Below are 25,239 nucleotides of genomic sequence, written 5' to 3' on the forward strand. Positions count from 1 at the left end.
TCCGAAACATCAGCCTTCCTGCTCCTACGATGCTGCTTGGCCTGCTGTGTTCATCCAGCTCTACACCTTGTTATCTGTGACACAGATTTTCCTGATTTTGAGAGAGTGATTGCTTTACACCTTTAAAATGTTATCTTCTTTTGCAATTAATTGTTAATTATTTTGCTCCCTTTTCAATGATTAATCACCGGTTTAGTTTCCTGGCCAGGGCATCAGTCTGGATTTGGGCAGAATTGCATGGGAAGTTGTGCTTATATCACTCAATGCTCAGTTTTCAAGGGATATTCCATTTATTCTGGAGGTGAAGGGGCTAAACTATGTTGAAGACTCCTGAAATTCTCATCTAATTTTCTGCTTTTTAGAGGTTTTGTTCCTCCCTGAGGACAGCCAGGAGGCAGGCTTAGTGTTTTGCATTGCTTCACAGGAGGTATGACCAAAGTGAGCATGAACAGTGATTAGTACCCTGCATGGGGGAAGAAAGTAATTGTTTGAGAATGCACATGTGGCCCCTGAGCTGAGATACCGCTGTGCTCCCTCCCTTTTAAAAAGAGCAAGATTCCTTCCATGAAAACCGAAAGAACTATGGATGCTGGAAATTAGAAACAAAAACAGAAATTGCTGGAAAAGCTCAGCAAGTCTGACAGCATCAATGGAGAGAAATCAGAATTAATGTTTTGGGTCCAGTGACCCTTCTTCAGAACTGATGGTAGCTAAGAAAATGTTGGTTTTTATGCAGAAGCTAGGGTGGTGGTCATCTAATGAGTAAGTGATAGGTGGAGATAGAACTCAAAGAGAGGGAAGAACAGTAGAATAGACAAAGGATTGGGTACTGATCAGTGTAGGAGAACGAATAGCTACTAATGGGGACAATGCAATTCCTTCCATTATCAGTCCAGAACTTCAATCCTCTTTTCCACCATTGCCCTAGACATGCACAAAAGCTCCTGCAGGGAACATGATATTTGGCGTGGTGTCATCTTTAAAAATTACCATTTAATTTTGTTCATTTGGCTGCGCAGTCTGTTGTCACCATGAATCTTGTCTTCTCAAGTCTTGCGGCTTTCACTAAAACTGTTTCTAAGCCTTTTCATTCCCCACTGTTTGGCTGCTGGGCATGTACAATTCATGAGTGCTTCATCTGAGTGTAACTTAATGGATACTAATGCTTTTGCCACTTTTTGATGAACTGCTGCAATCTGGTTGCTTTAGCAGAGGTTTTTATTGACAGTCAAAGTGATCTTGGTCTCTTTAATTCCATAAAGCAATTATGCCAACTGGCTGTTGGTCTGAATTCTTTGCTGGACTTGGGCTTTGATTTGGCCCACAACAGTGAGTATAGGAACATAGTTTCACTATCACCAGGAATACAATTCTGAATTTTTGAAAGCCCATTCTGATAAAATGCTCTTATGATCAGACCAGTGACTGGACGCTGTTTTCTATGCATTTGATCTTGAATAACTTTTTTTCAGCATTCCTGTGGCTGGGAATCTGTTTTCTTGTTTTCTTTTCTGTGCACATAGACAACATTCATGCACACCAGGGATTTCCAAATCCAGAAATTAATTCTGGGAACAATGTGGCCCACCAATTTGCATATGCGGACCCTCTAAGCGGTTGTGCAGCCGCACAGCATAGGGAACACAGATTGGAAAGCCATCCTTGACTTTCCTAGCTGACGATATTGCAGTGAGTCAGGAAAATGACAGGTCGTTTGTTTCCCCTTTCACTGCCAAACCCACTCTCCACTTCCTATTTCAGGGTGTGTGCAGTCAAAGCTGCAGGATAGTCATTTGCAGCCAAGCATATCAGGTTTCACTTGGTTACATTTTGGGAACATGTGCATGGTTTACTTATACTGGTTGTGATTACAATAGTAGCACTCCAGGCTAATTTGCTATATTTCAATGATGGAAAACTTCATATATCTGTATAGCTGCTGCTTGTGGTCCTTATGTTTTGCCTTAGACCATAAGACTAAGGAGCAGAAATTAGGCCATTCGGCCCATCGAGTCTGCTCCGCTATTCAATCATGGCTGATAAGTTCCTCAACCCCATTCTCCTGCTTTCTCCCCATAACCCTTGATCCCCTTGATAATCAAGAACCTATCTATCTCAATCTTAAATGTGCTCAATGACCTGGCCTCCACGGTCTTCTGTGGCAGTGAATTCCATAGATTCAGCACTCTCTGGCTGAAGAAGTTTCTCCTTATCTCTGTTCCAAAAGGTCTTCCCTTTACTCTAAGGCTCTGCCCTCAGGTCCTAGACTCTCCTACCAATGGAAGCATCTTCCCAACATCCATTTTGTCCAGGCCATTCAGTATTCTGAAAGTTTCAGTTAGATCCCCCCTCACCCATTAACATATAACAGAAGAAACTAAAATACCATGGCATCTTTGATTGTCACTCCTGGAAATATCTTAAAAGCATTTCATAGCGAATGAACAATGATATGGAATTCTCACAGCGGCCTCTTGAACTGCGAAATTTGTGAAAGCGCAAATTAGTTAGAAACAAGTAATTAATGTTAATTAAATTTAGAATTCTTCTAAACAGTTTGCATCTGGAGTTAACATTTAAAGTTGTACAGTATTTGGGTTTATTTACAGTTCTGTCACTGAATAACAGTGCTACGAGTACAAGGCTGGTCACTCCTCAGCCTCTGACGCTCCAGGGAAAATAGCCCCGGTATATTCAGCCTCTCCCTAGAGCTCAAACCCTCCAACCCTGGCTACCTCCTTGTAAATCTTTTCTGAACACTTTCAAGTTTCACAACACCCTTCCTATTGCAGGGAGACCAAAATTCCAATACTGACCTAACCAATGTCTTGTACAGCCACAACAGGACCTGCCAACTCCGATACTCCATGCACTGACCAATAACGGTGAGCATACCAAATGCCTTTTTCACTATCCTATCTACCTGTGACTCCACTTTCAAGGAACAATGAGCCTGCACTCCGAGGTTTATTAGTTCAGCAACATTCCCCAGGACCTTGCCATTAAGTGGACAAATCCTGCCCTGATTCGCCTTTGCAAAATGCAGCACCTCACATTTATCCAAACTAAACTCCATCTGCCGCTCCTTGGCCATTGGTCCATCTAATCAAGATCCCATTGTACTGAGGTAATCTTCTTAGCTGTCCACTACTCTTCCAACTTTGGTGCCGTCTGCAAACTTACTAAGCATACCTCTTATGTTCACATCCAAATCATTTATATAAATGATGAAAAGCAGTGGACCTAGCACTGATAGTTGTGGCACACTGTTGGTCACAGGCCTCCACTTTGAAAAGCAACCCTCCACCACCACCCTCTTGTCTTTTACCTTCAATTCTGTATCCACCTATTCCGTGTGATCTAACCTTGCTAACCAGTCTACCATGAGGAATCGTGTCAAAAGCCTTCCTGAATTCCATATAGATCATGTCCCCTGCTCTGCTCTCATCAATCCTCTTCATCACTTCAAAAAACTCAATCAAGTTATTGAGACATGATTTTCCACCACAAAGCCGTGTTGACTATCCATAGTCAGTCCTAGCCTTTCCAAATCCATGTAAACCTTGTGTCTCTTTTCTCCCCACACTTGAATGGCTCCCTTGTGTTATTGCCAGTTTTCACATTCTCCCTACAGCCCCACTCTCATACACACAGGGAGCAAGGATCTCAAATCTGTTGGACAAGCTCAAGGGCTGAGTCTCCTTTGGCACTATCTCTGGATCCCTCTACCTGTCTCACCGGTAGTCACACTCTCCTGTCCCTGACCACTGACTGAATTGTTGACCCCCTGAAGCTAAATGAAACAAAGTAGGACAGACCAACTGAGCATGGGTAAAAATCACAACGAACTGCCCATAACCTGGCAGCTTGTCAGACCAAGTTAAGCACTGTGTTCATGAAGTTTGGTGTTAAACTTTACTTTTTGTACTGTGGCTCTCAGTTTCTTGTGAATATGTGTTGATTAGTTGCAGCATTGTGCTCATGGAACACTTGGCTGCTCTTGGCGTAAATTTGGATTGGATCGTTTGCTCGACATGAGTGTTAAAGTCAGCTGAAACAAAAGCAAAATGTTGTAGATACTGGAAATAAAACAGAAAATGTTGGACAAACTCATCAAGTCAGGCAGTATCTGCTGAAAGAGAAACAAAGTTAACATTTCAGTTTGATGATAAATTAAATTAGGCCAAAATATTAATGTCCTTTTTCCACAGATGTCTACAAGACCACCTGATTATTTCCAACATTTTCTGTTTTGATTTAAGTTTAAGTACTGCTGAAGACGTGTGACAATAAATGTTTTTAATAGTAATTTTTTGATTTGGAACAAAAAAAATGATGTGAAGTTTTTCTTGCATTTAGTGAGTTATGACATAAGGAATAACTTTCACATAAACTGGTTTCTTAACTGGGAAATGGAAATGCAAAGTAACACGGCTGTGTATGTGTTTTGTTCAAATCATTCCCTTGTGAAGTTGAAATTAATTTCGGGTTTTTTGTAATTCTGGTGTAATTTTAACAAGATAATGATTGGAACATTTTTCTCCATTTTTCAGTTGGAAGATGGCCATAGTCTGTTTGATTACAACGTGGGACTGAATGATATCATTCAGCTTTTGATTCGCCAACCTACTTCGTCTACAGTGAAGAAGAAAGAGAATGAGGTTGAGCTCTCAGACAGTGACTCAGGATGTAGCTCATCACAGAGTGAATGTGACAAAACCTCTTCTAGTGAAGAAACTAACAAGAAAAATCGTCCAGGGACATCAACACGATCATTTCTCATAGATCCAGGCTTTGGGTTGTACAAGGCAAGTTACTGTTTAACATGCAAATAATTTAACCTCAAATTTAAACACTTCAAGTATGATTCAGGGACTGGGTGCATTGCACAATTAAACAATGGTAAGTTAACTAATATTTGTTGAGGACGATCAGAATGACTGCCAAAATCTTTTGTCCTTTTATCCGCAGCACTTTTTTCAGGCTAATTGGAAATGGATGTATGTTTCCAAGGCAGGAGAAAGGACGCTACTGTTAAAGGTGGCAGCCATGTCCATCCATGCATGTACAATTGCATCCATGACATTGCGCTACAAGTGGGAAAGAAAAAGAGCTGCTTTTTTAAAACACAACTTTCTAGGTGTGTTAAGACGGTGAAGATAAAATGCAGACATCATAACATTTCTAGCATGTTTTTGCATTTTTCTGAGGAAGCTTTGGCTTAATTTTGATTCACCCTTCTGACTGAAGCTAGCTGAAGGAAGACTTTCATCATGCCCCTGTTTTTGCAGTGTAGTTGCATCTAGATTAAAGAAAATATTTTCAGTCAATCTATGGGATCACCTCAAACTGGCAAATGTTAGTAAACCATTTTCTGTTTCACTGGCACAGTACTAAGTGTCGCTCCAGTTTTGCACTTGTGGTTTCAGTGCTGCACTTAGTGATGGCGTTGGTCACAAATGCAACTAGTTAGAGATACGCTAGGGTTATTTGATATATCTTGTGGGAAATGGGAAGAAGGTCAAGAGAGGTGCAAGCTTTTTGATTTTGTGGATAGCGTATCATGCTAACCCTTGACTGAAAGGGTGGTGTCACATTTTCCCAGCACTGAATCCTTCACCTTGACCTTTTAGAAATTACAAGTGGGTTCACTGATGCATGTACCACTGATAAATGCCACAGTTTATGAATTATAAGATGGGAGTTGGTTTTAAACTAAAACTTGGGCTGACATTCAAAAATGTGTTACTCATATCCTGCCATGAATTTTTCCCCATTGGATGCATGACACGAAAATGAAGCTGCAGCCACAGCTACAGAATTATAATTTGTAACTTAATTTTTTACCTTCATCTACCTTGAAATTTAAGATGTTGATTTGTTAATAATCAATCTTGGCTGGAAGGAGGAGGTGCTATGCCATGCAAAGATCTTGTAGGGGAGGAAAATATATTAATGGTTCAAAACATGTTTTTTTCAAGAATTAGGGATGCCATAGAATTTTCTAATGTCTGAGCTATCTTAGTCAAGGGAGAAGGCACAAAGTTGGTGGGGTGTTTTTTGTTTGTTTTGGCTCCTGCATTTCCAGATATACTGCCAAAAATGCAGTATAACAACCCTGTATCTAAACCCTTGAATGTAAGATGTTAACTTGCCAGAGATTTATTAATGATTATTTTCTCCCCTCTCCTTTGAAACTCCAGCTTTTGCTTGGCTGTAGCTGCACTTGGACTAGGCACCCAATGCTACTTTCTCTCAAAACGACGATTCTCCACTGTTGTTTTGGATTAATGACTTGGCAGGCAATTGGAGGAATTGCAGTTGACTGGGCTTCACATACGCTTCCTATCAGGGACAATGAGAACCCCTCACTCCCCAGAATATCCCAGGACCATATAGTAGGTCACTGGACTAGAGAGGGGAGGCGATGGCCTAGTGGTATTATCACTGGACTGTTAATCCAGAGACCCAGATTAATGTCTTAGGGACCTGGGTTTGAATCCCGCCATGGCAGATGGTGGAATTTGAATTCAGTAAATATCTGGAATTAAGAGTCTACGGCTGACCAGGAATCCATTGTCGATTGTTGGAAAAACCCATCTGGTTCACTAATGTCCTTTAGGGAAGGAAATTGTCATCCTTGCCTGGTCTGACCTACATGTGACTCCAGACCCACAGCAATGTGGTTGACTCTTAACTGTCCTCTGGGCAATTAGGGATGGGTAATAAATGCTGCCTAGCCAGCGATGCCCTGATCCCTTAAATAAGTAAAGAAAAAAATGGCTTTAGCTGAAGGCGAGTATGGCACAGAGGTCTGTATGGTGCGAGGGCATCGCGGGAACCACAGCAGGTGGCAAGAATCCATTTGGAAGTGGCAGTTCCTATATTTAAAAGCTTTTTTGAGCTGCTGCACTCCTTAGGGTGTTGGAGTAGAGTGAGTGAGGTGAGTGTGTGAGTGATAGATGGATGATTGGATTACAGCATAATTCAATTTTCATTTTAGGATAATACATTCGGTGCTTATTTTAAAACTTCCAATTCAAAAGTGGAAATAAAAACTATTGAAGTTTTCTGTTGGAATCATTCGTGTTAGTAACACTGTCTTTATAGTGTGACATGTTTACATGAACTGCTTCCATTAGAAATGTGGATATAAGGATTAATAATGGAATAAGTTGACACTGTATTGTTTGCAAATGTTATATACCACTGTTGGATGGGCATTTCAGCCCAGGAAGTAATTGTATTAATGAAGAAAAAGGGAAATAATTTGTTCCAAGTGAGGTGTTGGTGGGGGGGATGTCGGTAAGAGGAAAGGAGGGAATGGAAAGAACTATGAGGGCAGCACACAGAGGATCAGAGACAGGAAGACAGTCAGGATGGGCAGAAGAGTTTCTCTGTTACCCACTTGGCAGTTTCACTTTTTATTGTAGAAGGTTTGAGTTTGAGTAGAAAATTGCATAGAAGGTGGTGAGAAGAGGACTGCTACACTAGAATTAGCTTGGCTTCTTGATTGGAGGCAGGTAGCATAAAACATTAGTGTGAGGTTTGGACGTGGTCATGATAACCAGCAAGCAGAGACAACAATGCATTTAGACTGGCCTAATACAAGGGTAACACCATCTCCAAATCAAGTTTTACAGAACCTAAAACTTAACTGCTTAAAAATCGTTAGTGTTATGTGTGTGTGCAGTTCTCTGTGATGAAATATGTGAATGTGTTTTGAGCCTAGTTGTGATGTTTATCATCTAATCTGGCCTGTCAAATAATTCACAGCCAGAAGCAGGCTCTTTAGACCAATAAGGGCATGCCAGTATTTGTGCTTCTCCCACCCCTTTTCATCTGACCCTATGAACACATCATCTTGTATCTTTCATGCGAATGAGCTTCCCTATGAATGCTCTTATCCCACTTATTTCAGTGACTTCCAATGGGGGCGATGCCTCTGATATTTCTTCTGATTTCCCTGCTGGATTATGAGTGAGTGTCTGATATTTAATTTTCTTGGTTCTGGTCTCACCCACATTTTCTCTTTCTACCCTCTCAAATCCTTTCATTGCTTTGAAGGCCTCTCAGGTTACATCTCAGTTTTCCTTTTGGCAAAGAAAAATGTCAGTCATAGAGGTCTACAGCACAGAAAATGGTCCTTCAATCCATTGAGTCAGTTCCAATCAAAAACAACCACCTAGCTATTCTAATTCCATTTTCTAGCACTTGGCCCATAGCCATGTATGCCTTGGCAACGCAAGTGCATATCCAAATACTTCTTAAATGCTATGAGGGTTTCTGCCTCTACCACCATTACAGGCAGCGAGTTCCAGATTTCTGCCACCCTCTGGGTGAAAAAAAATTCTTGTCCCCTTTACACCTCTTGCCCCTTATCTTAAATCTGTGCAGCCAGTAACGTTTGTTCTACGTAGGCCCCTCATAATTTCTTTTTACCTTTATTGTTAAGTACTCAAATGAGTACAGTGAAAAGTTTATAAGTCCCCACTTACAGCGCCATCTTAGGTACAAAGATACCTTGATACAGTTTCTTCAGTTACAAGATCTTAGAAAAACAGAGAAATAAAAAGTTCAGCATTGCAGAAATAAAAGCTCAGAACAACAGTCTTTGAACCCAGGCCATGCTCGCACCTAGCCTCCACTCCACACCAGATAGAGCACCAGATCATTCCACGCTTCACCTCCAAGGTTCATGAGGTTAGGAGATCAATCTGGAACCACAATGAGACTGGGAGTCCACTGACCATTGAGCAATTCCCAATACTCCCTACCTGCATTCACCTATCACCATCCCACCTACCTTTCCCAGCCCCATTCCTCTTCTCTCTCTCTTTATTCACCAGCTGTCTCCCCCCTCCCCATTTCTGAAGAAGGGTACTGACATGAAACATCAACTTTCCTGCTCCTCTGATGCTGCCTGGCCTGCTGTGTTCCTCCAGCTCCACACTTTGTTGTCTCTGACTCCAGCATCTGCAGTTCTTGCTATCTGTCCAGTCTATCCAATCTCTCTTCATAACTAAAACTCTCCAGACCAGGGAAAATCCTGGCATATCGCTTCTGTACCCTCTCCAGTGCAATCACGTCTCTCCAGCAATGTAGATTCTAGAACTGCACACAGTACTCTACTCTAGCTGGTGCCTAACCAATGTTAGTTAAGGTTCCAACATAACATCCCTCCTTTAAACTCTGTTCCTTGACTAATTAAGGCAAGTATCCCATGTTCTTTTTTTAACCACTTTATCCACCTGCCCTGATGTCTTAAGGCACCACTGGACCTGCACATCAAGGTCCCTCCAATCCTTGTTGCTTCCCAGGGTCCTACCATTCATCGTTTATTCATTTACAATTGGTCAAGACAAACAAGGCATCATCTCACATTTATCTAGATTGAATTTCATTTGCCATTGATCAGCCCATCTGACTAACACATCTATATCCTCCTGTAATCTAAGGCTATCCTCACAATTTGTCTCCCCCGCCCCACCAGTTTTCATATCATCCGCAACCTTACTAATCAACCTTCAAACCTAAATCATTTATATATACCATAAATAGCAATGGCCCCAACACTGATCTCTGTGGGACCCTCCTGAACACGGGCTTCAAGTTTCAAAGTCACCACTTGACCATTACCCTGTGCTCCTTGAACCAATTCTGTATCCAATTAGCCAAATTTCCTGGGATCCCATGGGCTCTTACATTTGCAAAGAACAAGTTCAGTTTTTCAATTAATCTCTCAGTTCATCTAGTAAACTTTTTTTGTGTCTACTTCACTAGTGTCTCTATATATCTTTATGATGTGGAATCCAGAACTATTCACAGTGTTCTTAAGCGTGCTTTAACCAAGATTCTGTGCACACCTTCACAGTTTTTAAATTCTTCCTTCTAGAAATGAACCCCAGTGATTGCTTTGTTTTTTAAATGATCTCTTTATTAATCTACAATGCTATGTGGAGTGTCAGTGTGTCCTGATAAATGAATATGTTCAGTCTGACTCCCTGCCGCCACTATTAACTTAGGGTCTCAAGCGCTCTCTCTGGGACAAGAGGGTATCAGTACAGCAAGTAAGAGCTAACAAGGTTTGGACATTGGACATTTCTACATTGAGTGTCCTTAAAATATAGAATGGACATCTGATGAGTGGAAATTAAACGCCTGGGATTGTTAAGAAACTGTTGGACACTGTAGCAACAGGACTGTAGTTTCTGCTTGAGCTAAGATGACTCAGTGGCAGTTTCTGAAAAACTTTTTTTGAACGTTAAGTTGTTTGGAGAAGGAGATGTGCAAAATGAAGCTGCATTGTTTTGTTAATTGGGAATTCATTTTGGTTTGCAATTTCTTTCACTGTGTTTCCTGATTTTGAGCCTAGGGAAACCTCATGAAATAGATAGTATGACCATGTTGACAACCTCAGTATTATTTCTCTACCTTGCCTTCACTGGGGTGTGGCCACTGTTAAATGCATCATCATCAATAGCGAGGAAATCTAGGGATGGACCATCAGAGCCTAGCAAACTGCACATTTCCCTGTCTTCTGTCATCACTGATTCTGCCAAACTCTAGGGGCTGATTGTGAAACTTCTCCATTCCACTAGCATTTGTGCCTTCCCTTTTTGGCTAAAGTCTAGCCTTAGGCCTACAGACTGCCCAAGCCTTTCATGGTTTCACAAGTCTCGGTCTTTTTTTTTTCCATTCTTTGTTTATGTTCGCTGTTCCTAATCTATTTTAGCCACCACTCACCACCACCACCTCATACTTGGGTTGGAATTCAGTCTAGACAGAGGTCATAAAACATTATACTCTGTGCTGGTCAATAAAGGAGTACATCAATATAGTAGAGTCTGTCCTGTCCATTGTGGTTACTAGCACACCACACATGTTTAAGTTAAACATTCCAGTGGAAATATTTCTGTAAAAAATATTGATCCTCAAAGCAGTTTTGATTTGCTTTTATCAAGTAGTGGATTTGGACTTTGGCAAAACTGGAATGACTCCACTGGGCATCCCACAATTTCATAATGCGACTGCTTTGACAAGATGATGTGGGCCGGTCAGCCCATCAAGCCTGTTATATCACATGTTGATATCATGGCTGATCTGATAATCCTCAACTCCACTTTCCTGACTTTTCACCATAACTCTTGATTCCATTACTAATTAAAAATCTGTCTATCTCAGCCTTGATATGCATAAAGACCCAGCCTCAACAGCTCTCTGTGGTAAATAATTCCACGCATTCACTACCCACTTACTCCTCACCTCTGTCTTAACTGTGACCCCTTATTCTGAGATTATAACCTGTGGTCCTAGACTCTCCCAGAAGGGCAAACAACCTCTCAGCATCTGTCAACTTCCCTTAGTGTCTTACATGTTTTACTGCGGACACCTCTCATTTGTTCTAGACTTCAACCCACTCAAAATCTTTTATCAAGACAGTCTCTCCATACCTGAGATCAACCTGGTGAACCTTCTCTGGACAGTCTCCAATGCCGTTATATCTTTCCTTCAATGAGGAGACCAAAACCATTCACTATTTTATTTGTGACCTAACTAATATCTTGTATAGTTTTAGTAAGATCTCACTATTTTTATGCTCCAGTCCTTTGGGAATAAAGGCCAACATTCCATTTGCCTTGCCTGTTAAAATTGTACTCCACCTTGTAGGCATGATGACCCCAAATTCCTCTGTGATGCAATCTTTCTCCATTTAATTGACATTCAGCTCCTCTATTCCTGCCAAAGGACATGTTTCCACATTACATTCCATTTGCCAAGTTTTGACCATTCACTTAACCTACTTGGCTCAGTTGGCTGGATGGCTGGTTTGTGATGCTGAGTGATGTGAACAGTTAATTTCTGCACTAGCTGAGCTTACCATGAAGGACGTTCCTCCTCGGCCTCTCCCCTCATCTGAGGTACAGTAACCTTTGGGTTAAACCACCACCAGTCATTTCTCTCTAATGAGAGAGCAGCCTTATGGTCTGGTAGGACATAAACGACTTTATCTTTTACCAATATGTACTGGTTTATGTTTCCCTTTTTTTTGTATGAATGTGTTCTGTTGACAGTTTTCCAGTTGTCTGGGATCTTTCCAGAATCTAAGGACTTGTGGAAAATTACGACAGCGCATCCAAAATCTCTGCAGCTACTTTCTTCCCATTCATCCTAGGATGCAACCCATCTGGTCCAAGGGATATATTGGCCTTGTTTTTTTTTCTCCCTGTAGTGATAGTTATTTCCTCTCCCCATTCGCTTTTTGATTATTTATTGTTTTTGGAATGCTATTGGTGTCTTCCGCTGTGAAGACTGATGTAAAATATTTAATCAACTCTTGTGCCATTTCTTGGTTCCCCATTATTTACCCATTCTCCCCAGCTTTGTTCCCTGAGAAGCTTATGTTCATTTTCACCTCCGTCTCCCTTTTAATATATTTTTTAAAAATTTCTTGCAGTTCATTTTAATATTATTTGCTAGTTTGGCATCATTGCTATTTTCTCCCTCTTTTCTTTTTGGTAACTTTTTTGTTGGCTTTTAAAACTCCCAATCACTAACTTTTTTGCTTTATTGAATGTTCTTTTTTGTTTTAATTTGATACTGTAGTTAACTTCCTTGATTAACCATGACTCATTTATCCCTTTTCTAGGATCCTCCTTGCTCACTGGAATGTATCTTGGTTGTGAACTAGTTCCTGAAATGTCCACCATTGTTAATGAGCTGTCTTCAGCTAAACCACTTTCCCAGCCCACTCCAGCCAGTTCTGGAGAGTCTGCCCCTGTCCCATTGCAATTCCCCTTGTTTAAGTTTAGCACAGTTCTTCCGACTCAAATTTCTAACTCTCTAACTGAATGCTAAATTCTAACATGTTATGGTCACTGTTTTGTATGGTACCTTTTACTCTGAAATCATTTATTAATCCTGCCTCATTGCACTTTAATTTGCCCTTCCATGAATCATTTGGTTTGTTATGGAAGAGGGAATTCTGGTTGTCTTGTTTTATAGTGATTATTTGGAAATAATGAATCATATTAACTATCACTGTGTTCCATTTTGGTACAAATTTAGTGTTACATTAGTAAATGTACCTGCATTTAAATCTTTGTGATCTACCCAAACTTTTGATGGGGACACTACCTGATTTTGGTTTCAGCTCTTCGAAGAACTGTGTTAAAGTTGTTTTGTTAATCAGTCATGTTTAACTTCACATTCACCTAATGCATTAAAGACATTCTTTCCAATAGTATATTCCCAGTTTTATATGGGATGCAGTAATGTTCTTTTTGTCATGCTAAAAGCAAATGAATCATCCATTTCATTTTGTAAATGGTGACAGAACCAGACATTCACCCCTCATGAGAAGCGAATTTGAATATCTCGATAGCTACTGATTTCCAATGAGGTACAGATTCCTCAAGGAAAACAACTGATGAGAGGAAACAGCAAGTAAAGAGGGTGACTAATTCTTTCTACATTGTTACCACTTTCTGGGCAGAAAATCAGAGCACACCTATCTGAAACCAGAAGTCAGTGAATTGGTATGCCGATGGTATGCATGGGACCTTAGATTAGTCACATAGTTTAGAGGGAATATTGTTCACTGCATTTTGCTATAGTTGTAAGTAAAATTCATTTTTGTAATTTCCTACATTACAACAATGAATAGACTTCAAAAAGGTACTTTTTGGCTGTAAAGCTATGAAACATCGACTGCTCATGAAAAGCAATATATAAACGTGAATCGTTTTCTTTCTTTCTAAGAGACAGTCTGACAAAATCAGCAATGATACTTGCAACAAATGTCACAAATGAAACCTAAATTTCTCTTGAATAATTTCAAAATACATCTTCCAACATTATACTTTGAACTCCAGAAGTAAACTTCTTTAACTTCAGAAGTAATATAAATGGTGTCATGCTCATCCACTTTGTGCACAAAAGCACAAGGCAATGAATAAGACCAGGTGTGATTAGTAATAGACTCTAAGTTTCCAAGGATATTTAGGGCTGTAATAATAGAATGGAAAGATGGTGTTGAGGTAGAGGATCAGCTGTGATCCAGAATAGTGGAGCAGGTTTGATTGACCTACTTCTGCTCCTGTCTTTAGCAATTATCTTATGAATTTGGAAAGGACCCTCATAGAATAAACAGTGTGTGTTCCATTATGAAGTTCTTCAGCATTCAGTATGCATCCAGGATGAAGATAACATGTAAAACTTGAAACTGCAACGTCAGAGATGTTTTGTTTCGCTCATTCTGGTCCTGCTGGAGTTATTGTGGCTGCTATTTCTAAATGCCTTGGTGACCTGTTGCACAATACTGACTCTAGGATACCAAGATGATGTGTCTTAGTTTCATGAGAAGTCAAATAAGCACTGTTCACAAAGTCATGATGCCATTCCTGGGTTTTCTACCTCTGCCTGTTACTTTCTCTTAATGTTGAGTAACGTACTATTTTCTTCAAGGTTTTGCTCACTGCAGTCAGGCATCTGCAGCCAGACTGAGTAGACTGGGATTGTACTCATTGGAATTCAGAAGAATGAGGGGAGATCTTATAGAAACATACAAGATTATGAAGGGAATAGATAAAGTGGAGGCAGGGAGGTTGTTTCCGCTAGCAGGTGAAACTAGGACTAGGGGGCATAGCCTCAAAGTAAAGGGAAGCAGATGTAGGATTGAGGTCAGGAGGAACTTCTTCACTCAAAGGGTTGTGAATCTGTGGAATTTCCTGCCCAGTGAAGTGGTTGAAGCTACCTCACTGAATGTTTTTAAGGCAAAGCTAGATAAATTTTTGAAAGGTAAAGGAATTAAGGGTTATGGTGAGTGGGCGGGTAAGTGGAGCTGAGTCTCAAAGATCAGCCATGATCTTATTAAATGGCAGGGCAGGCTCAAGGGGCCAGATGGCCTAGTCCTGCTCCTAGTTCTTATGTTCTTATTTTGTAGCAGCTGTGCAATAATTTTGCCATAAATACAGTAACTACTGGATAAACTCAGCAGGTCTGGCAGCATCCTTGGAGAAAGAAACAGAGTTAATATTTTGAGTCCAATATGATGATTCTTCCTGAAGAGGGTAGGCCAGCATTTATTGCCCACCTCTAAGGGTCCACTGGATTTGTGGTCATCATTAGACTCCTAATCCCAGATTTCTTTTTTACAGTAATCATTAGACTCTTATTTCCAGATTTCATCTTATTGAATTCAAGTGCTGCTATCTACCAAGATTCCCCAGAACATTACCAAGATCTCTAGATTAATAGTCTAATATTAATGAACGCTAGGTCATTGCATACCTAATTGAGGTTAATCAAAGAAATTGAATTGTAACTAATTTTTGCTAACTTGTAATGGTGATTTCAGGTTTCTGCATTGATGTGATTATTTTTGTTTATCAAAAATCGCCAGTTAGGCCTTGTTGTGCTGTACATTTTTGAAGTCTGCTTTATAATTTTGCAGGTTCAGTCATGCAGTTTTTTTTGTGGATCCTTTTTCAGGCTATGATCCGTTGTGAGCTCATCGGTTTGAATTTTAATTTTAGAAAACAACTGTATTGCTGACTAAATTGCTCATGAAGAACCCATTTATTGCAGTCTATCCGCAACAAGCGTCCCATTGTCTAAGTACTGTACCAAAAAATTAAGGTGGCAAAGCTGCTTTTACAGTAATCCTCTGGCAAGTGAATCTGCCAAAGAAAGCAATTGCATCTTCTGAGCCAAATTAATTGAGTCACCCTTGAGGCTTAATGCATTAACTAATCAAATATCCCATTGATTTATTGAGCCTTTCATATCTTTACTTGCTTTAGCTGTGAGGGTGAATATACCACCAGGTCTAAGTTGCAGGAAAAGATAATGAAAAGACCTGCCCACTGGCAATTGTGTCTCTCATCCCTGATGCATTTATATGCTACTTGGATGTCAAGGGCAATGATTTTCCTATTGCCTCTTGAGTTCACCTATTTTGTCCAGTTTTGGAACAAGGTTGTAACGTAGTCATGAAGTTAGCAGCTATGTGTAACCCAAACCGAGCAGGTTGTGGCTGTCTAAGTGCAGCTTGGTAGTGTTGTGTCATCACCGCTTTTTATCACTTTACTGAGGCAGAGTAGACTGATGAGGTGGTAATTGGTGTGATTGGATTTGTCCTGCTGTTTTTGGATATGGTAATTTTCTGCATTGTCGACTGAGTGCCAGTGTTGGGACTGCACTGAATTGGCCAGGTTAGGGACTCAGTTGGTTCTGGAACACAAGTCTTCAGCACCACTGATGACACTCTCAGCATTTGCTGCATTCAGTTTTGTCAGCTGCTTCTTGATATCGTGTAGAGCAAATTGAGTTGGCTGAAATCTGGCATCTCTGTTGGCAGCGACCAAATGGATCGTTTACTTGACATTTCTGCCTGAAGATCACTACAACTACTTCAATCTTAACTTTTGCACTAATAAGCTAGGATCTGCCATCGTTGATGGGAGGGGCTTTGTTTTTATTTGATACACATGTGGGACATGAGCATCCTTGGCTGGGCCAGCATTTATTACTCATCCTTAGTTGCCATTCAGAAGGTGATGGTGAGCTGCCACCTTGAACCACTGCAGTCCATGTACCCATGCAGCTCTCTCATGCTGTTAGATATTCAATTGTCCGCAATCATTCACAACTAACTGCAGAAGGCTGCATTCAGAGCTTTGCTATGTTCTCAATGTTCTGGGATTGGTGATTTCTACCTATAGAATGCCACTTCTGCTGTTAAGCACGTAGTCCATGTGCAGAAAGGTCCCTTTTTCTCCCCCAGAAGTGGCAAATGAGCACAAATTGGATCTGGGGTTTGAAAACTGAATATATTTTGATTTTCAACTGACTTAGTTAATATAACCTTTAAAAGAACAATGTATTTATCCACATCCTACCTAGTGCATGGTATTACTTGGCTTATTTAAGTACAGTGTGATTTAACAAGATCCACAATTATTTCAATCAAAAATAATTTGATAGTATAATTCCACAATGAAAATTTGATCAGTTGATGGATCTTGATTAACGTAGAACGAGGAATGCCTTTCAAGCTTATCTTAGAAACTATACAGCGTCAGCCTGGAAAGTCGACTGTTTTTCGAAGGCAGTTCCTTTGCTCCAAAGCTTAACTGAGATTGATTTTTCCTCGTTTTATTGCTTAACTTTTAGGAACACCAATAATCTGCTGTTTTGAATACATCATTATTCTTGGCGTGGTCTCTGTTATCTATTCAAAATGAAACCCAATATTTCACTTGTTAACTGCTCTCTGCCTATCTAGTTTAGACTGTTACACTGTTCATCATTTTGTTGTTTTAACCTGATGTAATTAAAAGCTCTTGTGATACTGTTGGTAATAGTGATACCAAATTAGGTACGAAACTGAGTTAAGCAATATTTGATTTTTTTCATATGGGATACTATATTCAAAACTATTAGGTGTACCTTGTGGAATTATGCCACATTTTAATGTTGACCACAACTTTTATAAACATTTTAAGACTTTTGTCTTAATAGACATTTTTTACAGAACTTTGCTGTACTTTAAGTCATATTTGTATTAATTGTTAACTGCAATTTATGACTAACTTTATGAATTGATAATTAATAGAGTGTTATTGGGCTCAACCAAATATGAAGATAACTCAGTAATTCTCAATATTGACTATGTTCAAACAAGAATATTAGAGTCTATAGAGTGAAACCACATTGTAAGTGGACCGCTTAAACAAGAAAGTTCCTATGTTTAAGAGCCAAGATGGCCGTGGCAGAGTAAGCAATGTTAAGGCTCCTGTGTCCTGGTTTGTCCTGCTCGTCTGCAGTTTTCTTTTTTCGTTTTCCTTCTACCCCTCCTTTTCTACCTCAAACTTACATTATAAAGAGAGCACTTCAGCAGGAGGCAGCTTCAATGGGCTCTGAAACAGTGGTGGCGTTTTTAGAGACAGCATGGCTACAGACTCGGTTGGTTGGCCTGTGATGCCTGGAGCGGGTCTCTAGTTTCTGCGTGGTGTTGGCTCCTGAACGGTGGCATGACGAGGAATGGGAAGCCTGGAGCAGGAAGCACTCTCGGTGGCATGGTGTGGGCTGGTGTAGCCCAGAACGGGACTCTCTCTGTGGCATGGTGTGAACGGGGAAACCTAGAGTGGGACACAGTCTGTGGCATGGCATGGGCTGGAAAGCGCAGAGCGGGTCTCTGGTGGTGGTATACTGTAGCAGCGGAGAAGGAAATGTTGGACTGTCTTTAAGCTATCTTTCTTTATTTAATTCTGTGAATGGTGCTTGTGTACGAGAATGGTACACACTTTTCACTGTATTTTGTATTGAATACATGTGACAATAAAGGATACTTAATTCAATAGCTCGCAAAACGAATATTAAATAAAGATTTACATATTTTGGGAGTCATGTGATCCCACTGTATACTGTAATTTATAGTGTGTTGACTCATGTTAGAACAGGCTTTCACTGTATTGAGAGTATGTGTAACATGGTTGGTGCTTAGTGTTTTGGGAGATTCTATAGAAACAGTCTTAACTATATCTATTTTATATATCAAATTCACTGGTAATTTTTTGATTCATACATGGGACGTGAGTTTCAGATTATTTCCCTTTTGCTCTTGTATTAGTGACGTCACCACTGTTAATCCTGTTGTGTGTGTGCCATTGCATGCGAAGGAAGTAGAATATCATGAATAAACCTTTCTAAATTCAGAACTACTGTCTCCTTAGAGAGTGAAAGAAAGAAGAAAATTCCCATGGCAGGTAGCTGAATCTAATTATAATTTTTATGCTCTTTAGATTTCCCAAGCCCGTTGCCTGAGTTCCTTTATTAGAGCTTTTGGATGTAGTTGTGGTTTGTTCCCAAATCTGCAAAGAATTCCTTGATTGTTTATTAATTCTGGTATAATTGGTACAGTGATGTGTACGTTGCACATTAGTAATTGACAGTTGTACTGAGCCTAAACTAAAAGCAATTTTTTTGAATGTGGAGTTGTACATTATGTCAGTAGTGTATACGTTATGTTGGCAGTGCACCATCTGCAGCATACACTGCAGGTCCACAGCACCTTCAATTTGCAATCACTTCCATCTAGAAGAACAAGGGCAGCAGATGCATGGGAACACCACCACCTGCAAGTTCCCCTGCAAACAGCACACCATCCTCGCTTGGAAATATATTGCTCATTTTTCACTGTTGGATCAGAATCCAGAAGATCCCTTCCTAACATTATGGACGTCCCTGCAACAAATGGATTCAACAAATTCAAGAGTGTAATTTAGGGATGGGCTGTAAGTGCTGATCTAGCCAATGAAATGCACACTAGTATTTCCCTTTTCTCTTTTGATGTGAATGATGGGTTAAGTGCCCACATCTTTTTCTGTGCTGTAATTTAAAAGAATTTTGATAGGTTGAACTAAGATCGAACTAAATGCAAAGCCTCAACCTAAAACTGTAATTTCATGCATAATAATCCCCAAATGGATGCATAGAGTTTTAAAAAACACAGCTTTACTTTGGAACAGGTTGTACTGTACTTGTTATTGGAGTGCTTGATGGCTGAGTGCCAAAACTGAAACAAATTATCTTTCCCGGTACTGTATTCCCTTTACTTAATCACAAATTCAAACACCTCCTTGTGTTTGAAAACAAAAACACAAGCTGGGAGAACTGAGTGCAGCATAAGCCTGTGATCTATTTCTGATTACAGAGAACTGTAACGTATTGTTGTTTTGACATCCCCATTTCTCTTATTTTGGAAATAAAACACAGGTAGAGTTTCTGTTTAAGATAAAGTCATCACTTCTGGCCTGTAATTGATACCATTTTGTGTTCCATCCCTACGCCTTTCCGAGTTTCTTCTCAACCATATTTACATATCGTTGAATATAAAATCAACCTTGAAGAAGTGCAGTTATGCAGTCTATTACATTAAAGCAAACTATAATTTAAAAAATATATAAAGTATCCTGTACAGTGAACAGTGGTAACTTCGTAAAACTAAAAGTTTGATTTAATGCAGGCAAAAATGCATTTGTCCCCAAAAATTTAAGCATTTTAAAGCACCATCAGTAATCTGATTTTAAAATGACTGACAATAAACTGTTTAAAAAAGAAATGCATATCAGTTTCTACTTAGATTGCGGTAAGGTATTCTGTTCTTTAGTTTTTTTTTAAATTGTAAGGACACTTGGCCTTCCAAAATGTCTGTTCATGTCCGTGCATTGAAAACATCTAGTTTAATTTTTGGAGCCACCTTGAAGGCCTAAACATAAGGGCAGTTTACGGAGATTCCCAGTGATAGTTCAGTTTCCCGACACAGCCAGTCTTGAGGACAGTTTTATTTCAATGGCTATATTTTTTAAATTATCAGTAAAGGCTGCAGAAATTTGAGTCACACAATGCACTTTTGCACTTAATATGATGATGCTGGAAAGAAAAAATGCAATGGAGCTGAAGTTCCATGCTGCCTTTCTTTATGGCTGTATTTGTTTATGCAATTCAACTGATTATTTCTGAAAATGTTTCCTTGAACAAACTATAAAACTATATAACAAACTATAAACAATGCTCAGATAACAAGGTGTAGAGCTGGATGAACACAGCAGGCCAGGCAGCATCAGAGGAGCAGGAAAGCTGACGTTTCGGGTCTGGACCCTTCATCAGAAAACAATGCTCAAACTTGTATTTCCTGTTCCATAGCAGACTATTACATTTGACTGTCCCAAAATGTAACTTTCAATTATCTAGAATTCCTTCTTAAATGGAAGAGATTTGAGGAAGTACCAAACAAAATCGTCTAGGTATTTTTAAGCAACTTAGTTGGATGTGTTATGGCACACCTACAAGAAAGGTGGGATTTGAACCCAGGCCTCCAGACCCAGAGGTAGAGACACTACTACAGTGTCAAATGAGCTTGTATCAAATTGGTCTATGTTGACTTTGTCTACAATAGTTTGTTCAATGTCTTCTAACATGTATGATTATGACCTATCAAACCAATGTTATTTCATTTAAAAACAACAAATCAAAGTCAACAATTTCAACATTGTGCTTGTGTTTCTGTCTGCCTTTAAGGTTGGATTAGTAAATTACTGGATGTTTGTTCACAATGAGACCTTTAAAACATGGGAATAAGTAAAGAGAGCAGAAATGATGGACAGAATCATGTTAGTCTCAAAAAAAGCAAAGTGTGATGGGGCAAAAAAGGGAAGGGACTTCTGCTGGGGTGGGTTGGGTTTTCTCACACGTTTATATTCTTCTCTAATCGTCTTACGTTCGTGGGCAGATAATCGTTAAAGTTAATGGTCAGGCAAGCAGCAGGTTCTCCCACTGCCGGGACTTTCCAAGCTCCAATTTCCTGTCACCTTATTTAAAACATACCTGGATAGCATGTCTCTCTTCGCAAGCCAGATGTGCTGTTCAATCTCTGCTCTTCACCTCTATCCAACCTGAGAGATGTCAGAGACTTGGGGGAAAAGCAGTGCTGTAGTTCAGTGATGCCTTGCTAGAGAATCTCCTAATGGCTGTCCAGGATAACTTTACTCTACTCCAGGGATAGAAAAGGGCAGCCACCTTGACTGGCGAAGGCAGCCTTAGCAGAGGTGATTGTGAGGTCAGTGTCTGGGGGCAGCTCAGAAAAACCTGAGATAACAAGGTGTAGAGCTGGATGAACACAGCAGGCCAAGCAGCATTAGAGGAGCAGGAGCAGGACCCATTTCTGAAAAAGGGTCTAGACCCGAAACGTCAGCTTTCCTGCTCCTCTAATGCTGCTTGGCCTGCTGTGTTCATCCAGCTGTGTACACCTTGTTATCTCAGATTCTCCAGCATCTGCAGTTCCTACTATCTCAAAAGAACCTGGCTGCTTTGCTGCAAGGGGGGTGGTGAGGGGTGAATGAACTGCTTTGTTCTGCCAGGGTGTGTATCACTGAATACTCGATGCTTCATGCCCTAATGAGTGTGAGTCAGCATTGCAAGGTTGTTATGATGCAAAAGTGTCACCGAAAAGACTGGGCCGAATGCACATTTCCATCAGATCAGGGAAATATCAGTGTCTTGTCACATTATTGCAACTAGCAATGTAGCACTGCTTGTACCACAGTGCTACTGACTATCACACATCAACCATGGTTTGCATTTAAAACAGAAAACATTCAGCAGCTCATATATCATCAATTCACAGATCTTTCATCACAACTAGATGAACATGCACCACGAAACGCCTTTCACTAAAGACTTACATGGGGCAACTACAGATCTCCAAAAGGTGGCTTTGGGATGAATACTTCACAGGAATATCAGGCACTCATCTTTTACTGTTTTTAAACATTAGACCCCTCTCTGTATCTTACATTGCAGACAAAGCGCAGATGCACCCATGTTGATGTCTCTTAATCATTCAGTTCCTCTGGAGAAGAACAACCAGGGGAAATGTGCATAGACAGATGTGTGAGGAAGTCTGACACAAGACTTCTTACCCTCTTCGAGGAGCAAGCAACTGAACTCTGAACTCCCAAGAGGGGAAGGGAAATGTGCCTGTGTCAAAGGGAAGATTGGATATTTACAGCCTTGTAGCGAAGAAGTCTTCAAGCAGCTACTTCCAGGTGCACATCAAACATTAATATCTTGATAAAATATTGAGTAAAGCTGGCAGCTCGCAATAATAACACATAATTATTTTCTTACAGAGCCTTCAGATTCTATTCCTAAACTAAGGCAAAAAACAGAAGAGCCCTGGCCTCAATGCCATTCTCTATCAGCATCTGGAGCACACCTTTAAGGAGGCACAGTTATGAATCACAAAGGATGGGAGGTTGCAGCCTTGTGGTCATATCACTGGATAGTAATCCAGCTCCCCAGGCTCATATTTCTGGGAACTTGGGATCGAATCCCACCATGGCAAATGGTGAAATTTGAATTCAGTAAAAATTTGGGCTTTAAAGAAAAGCTGGTCCAATGGCAACCCATGAATTGTTGCAAAGATCCATCTAATTCACCAATGACCTTCAGAGGAGCAAAACTTTCCACCCTCACCTGGTTTGGCCTAGATGTAGACTAAACTAAAAGGTTGACTCTTAACTGTCTTCTAAAAAGGCCTAGGTCAGTTCAAAGGCAGTTAACATGGGCAAAACATACTGGCCTTGCTGGTGACATCCACATCCCATACAAGAATAAGGAAAGTACAGTCAAGGTCTTCCTCCACACATGTCACTGGTGCAGAGATTTTCACCTTAGCAAGAAATGTGTCTGGAGTAATGTCGGGGTCACATTCTGGTGAGCAAAGCACTGATGGAGTGGGGGTAGGGGTGGGGTTGGCGTCGGCAGAGCGTGTGGAGAGGAGCTTCCTGATAATTCCATTACAAAGGGTGAACCTCCACTCTAGGCCATTGGTCAATCAACAGAGATGCGTAGGCCTGCATGGGACAATCTGGTAGAAGTGCCAATAATCACACATTAACTGGGTGAAAGGAAGAGACATTTGGTCTGATCTTATTGCTCTGACTTGAAAGCACCTGGCTGCATTTGTGGACAGGCTGGCGCTGCCATGGGGAGGCAGGTCCCGCAGAGAAATCCATGTACAGAAACCTTTGCTCCACCTCTCAGGCCACAGATGAATTCATTTGCTATCTAGTAGAAAGGCAGGGGCAGTCATGGCAGTTTAATTTCCTTTCGCTTACACTGGCCCTTGCGGGAAGTAAGGATGTGCCATTGCACATTGACAGAGAGGAGGAACAATAGTGAGGTATCCAGGGATTGTCATCTCGGAACACTCCAGTGGCTCCCTGTTTGGGGAGGGACATTTGAGAAAGCAGTTGTGCAGTATGTAAGTGTTGTGACTGATTCCTGGATAATGAGTATATATCAGTGAAGCCTGCCGTGACTGATAAGCAGGATATTGGCAAAGTGAAGTTGCCTCCCATTCAGGAATCTGGCTGGATGAGGCCATGGTGCTCTGAGCACCATCTGGATATATTAGTCTGTCCTTTGCACCTGAGGAAACACAACATTGCCAGAAATCCAACTGCTCAGATACCCTATTTGTCCATTGTTTGTCCCTTCCTCCTCCTCTTAATTTTAGTGGTACTACTGCTGGGTCGAGTTGGTTAAACGTCTGGCAGGGAAGTAATGATATGAACATGTGAAATAGGAGCAGATGTGGAGGTCACCTGACCCTTCAACCCTGTTCCATCATTCAGTCAAATCATGGCTGCTCTGTGTTCGAAATTATACGCTCCCTTCTACCCCTGATAACCTTTGATTCCCTTTTGCCTATGAATAATCTACCTATATTCACCTTAAAATTAATGACCTGGTCTCCACTACCTTCTGCCTTCCAAAGTCCAAGGAGAAAATGTTCTTCTCACCTTTGTCCTAAAAGGGCAGTCACAGATTCATAGAGATATACAGCACAGAAACAGACTCATCAGTCCAACTCGTCCGTGCTGACCAGATATCCTGTTTAAATCTAGTCCCATTTGCCAGCATTTGGCCCATATCCCTCTAAACCATTCCTATTCATATACCCATTGGATGCCATTTAAATGTTGTAATCGTACTTGCCTCCACCACCTCCTCTGGCAGTTCATTCCATACTCGCACCGTTCTCTGAGTGAAAACGTTGCCCCTTTTATAATTCCACCCCCCCCTCACCTTAAACCTATGCCGTCTAGTTTTGGACCCATCCACCCCAGGGAAAAGACCTTGCCTATTTACCCTATCCATGCCCTAATGATTTTATAAACATCTGTAAGGTCGCCCCTCAGCTTCCGACACTCCAGGCAGAATAGCCCCAGCCTATTCGGCCTCTCCCTATAGCCAATCATTGATTTTTATACACTGTACCTTTGTTCAGAACTCACCTACGAGAATAAATATCCTTGCCATGTCCATCTTGTCAAGACTATTCAGGATCTTGTAAATTTCAAACAAATCACCCCTCACTCATCTCAACCCTAGTCGAAACAATCCCAGCCTGTCCAATCTTTCCACGTAAGAAAACATGCTCATTCAAGGCAACAATCCAGTAAACCTCATCTGAACTACCTTGAAAATAGTTACATCCTTCCTTTAATGAAGAGACCACACATGTGAGGTCTCACCAATGCTTGTATAATTGAAGCAAACTCCTTAATTTCTTGGATAACAAGGTGTAGAGCTGGATGAACACAGCAGGCCAAGCAGCAGCAGAGGAGCAGGAAGGCTGACGTTTCGGGCCTAGACCCTTCAGAAAAT

Source organism: Rhincodon typus, chromosome 3, assembly GCF_021869965.1.
Source record: "Rhincodon typus isolate 14 chromosome 3, sRhiTyp1.1, whole genome shotgun sequence".
NCBI classification, from domain to species: domain Eukaryota; kingdom Metazoa; phylum Chordata; class Chondrichthyes; order Orectolobiformes; family Rhincodontidae; genus Rhincodon; species Rhincodon typus.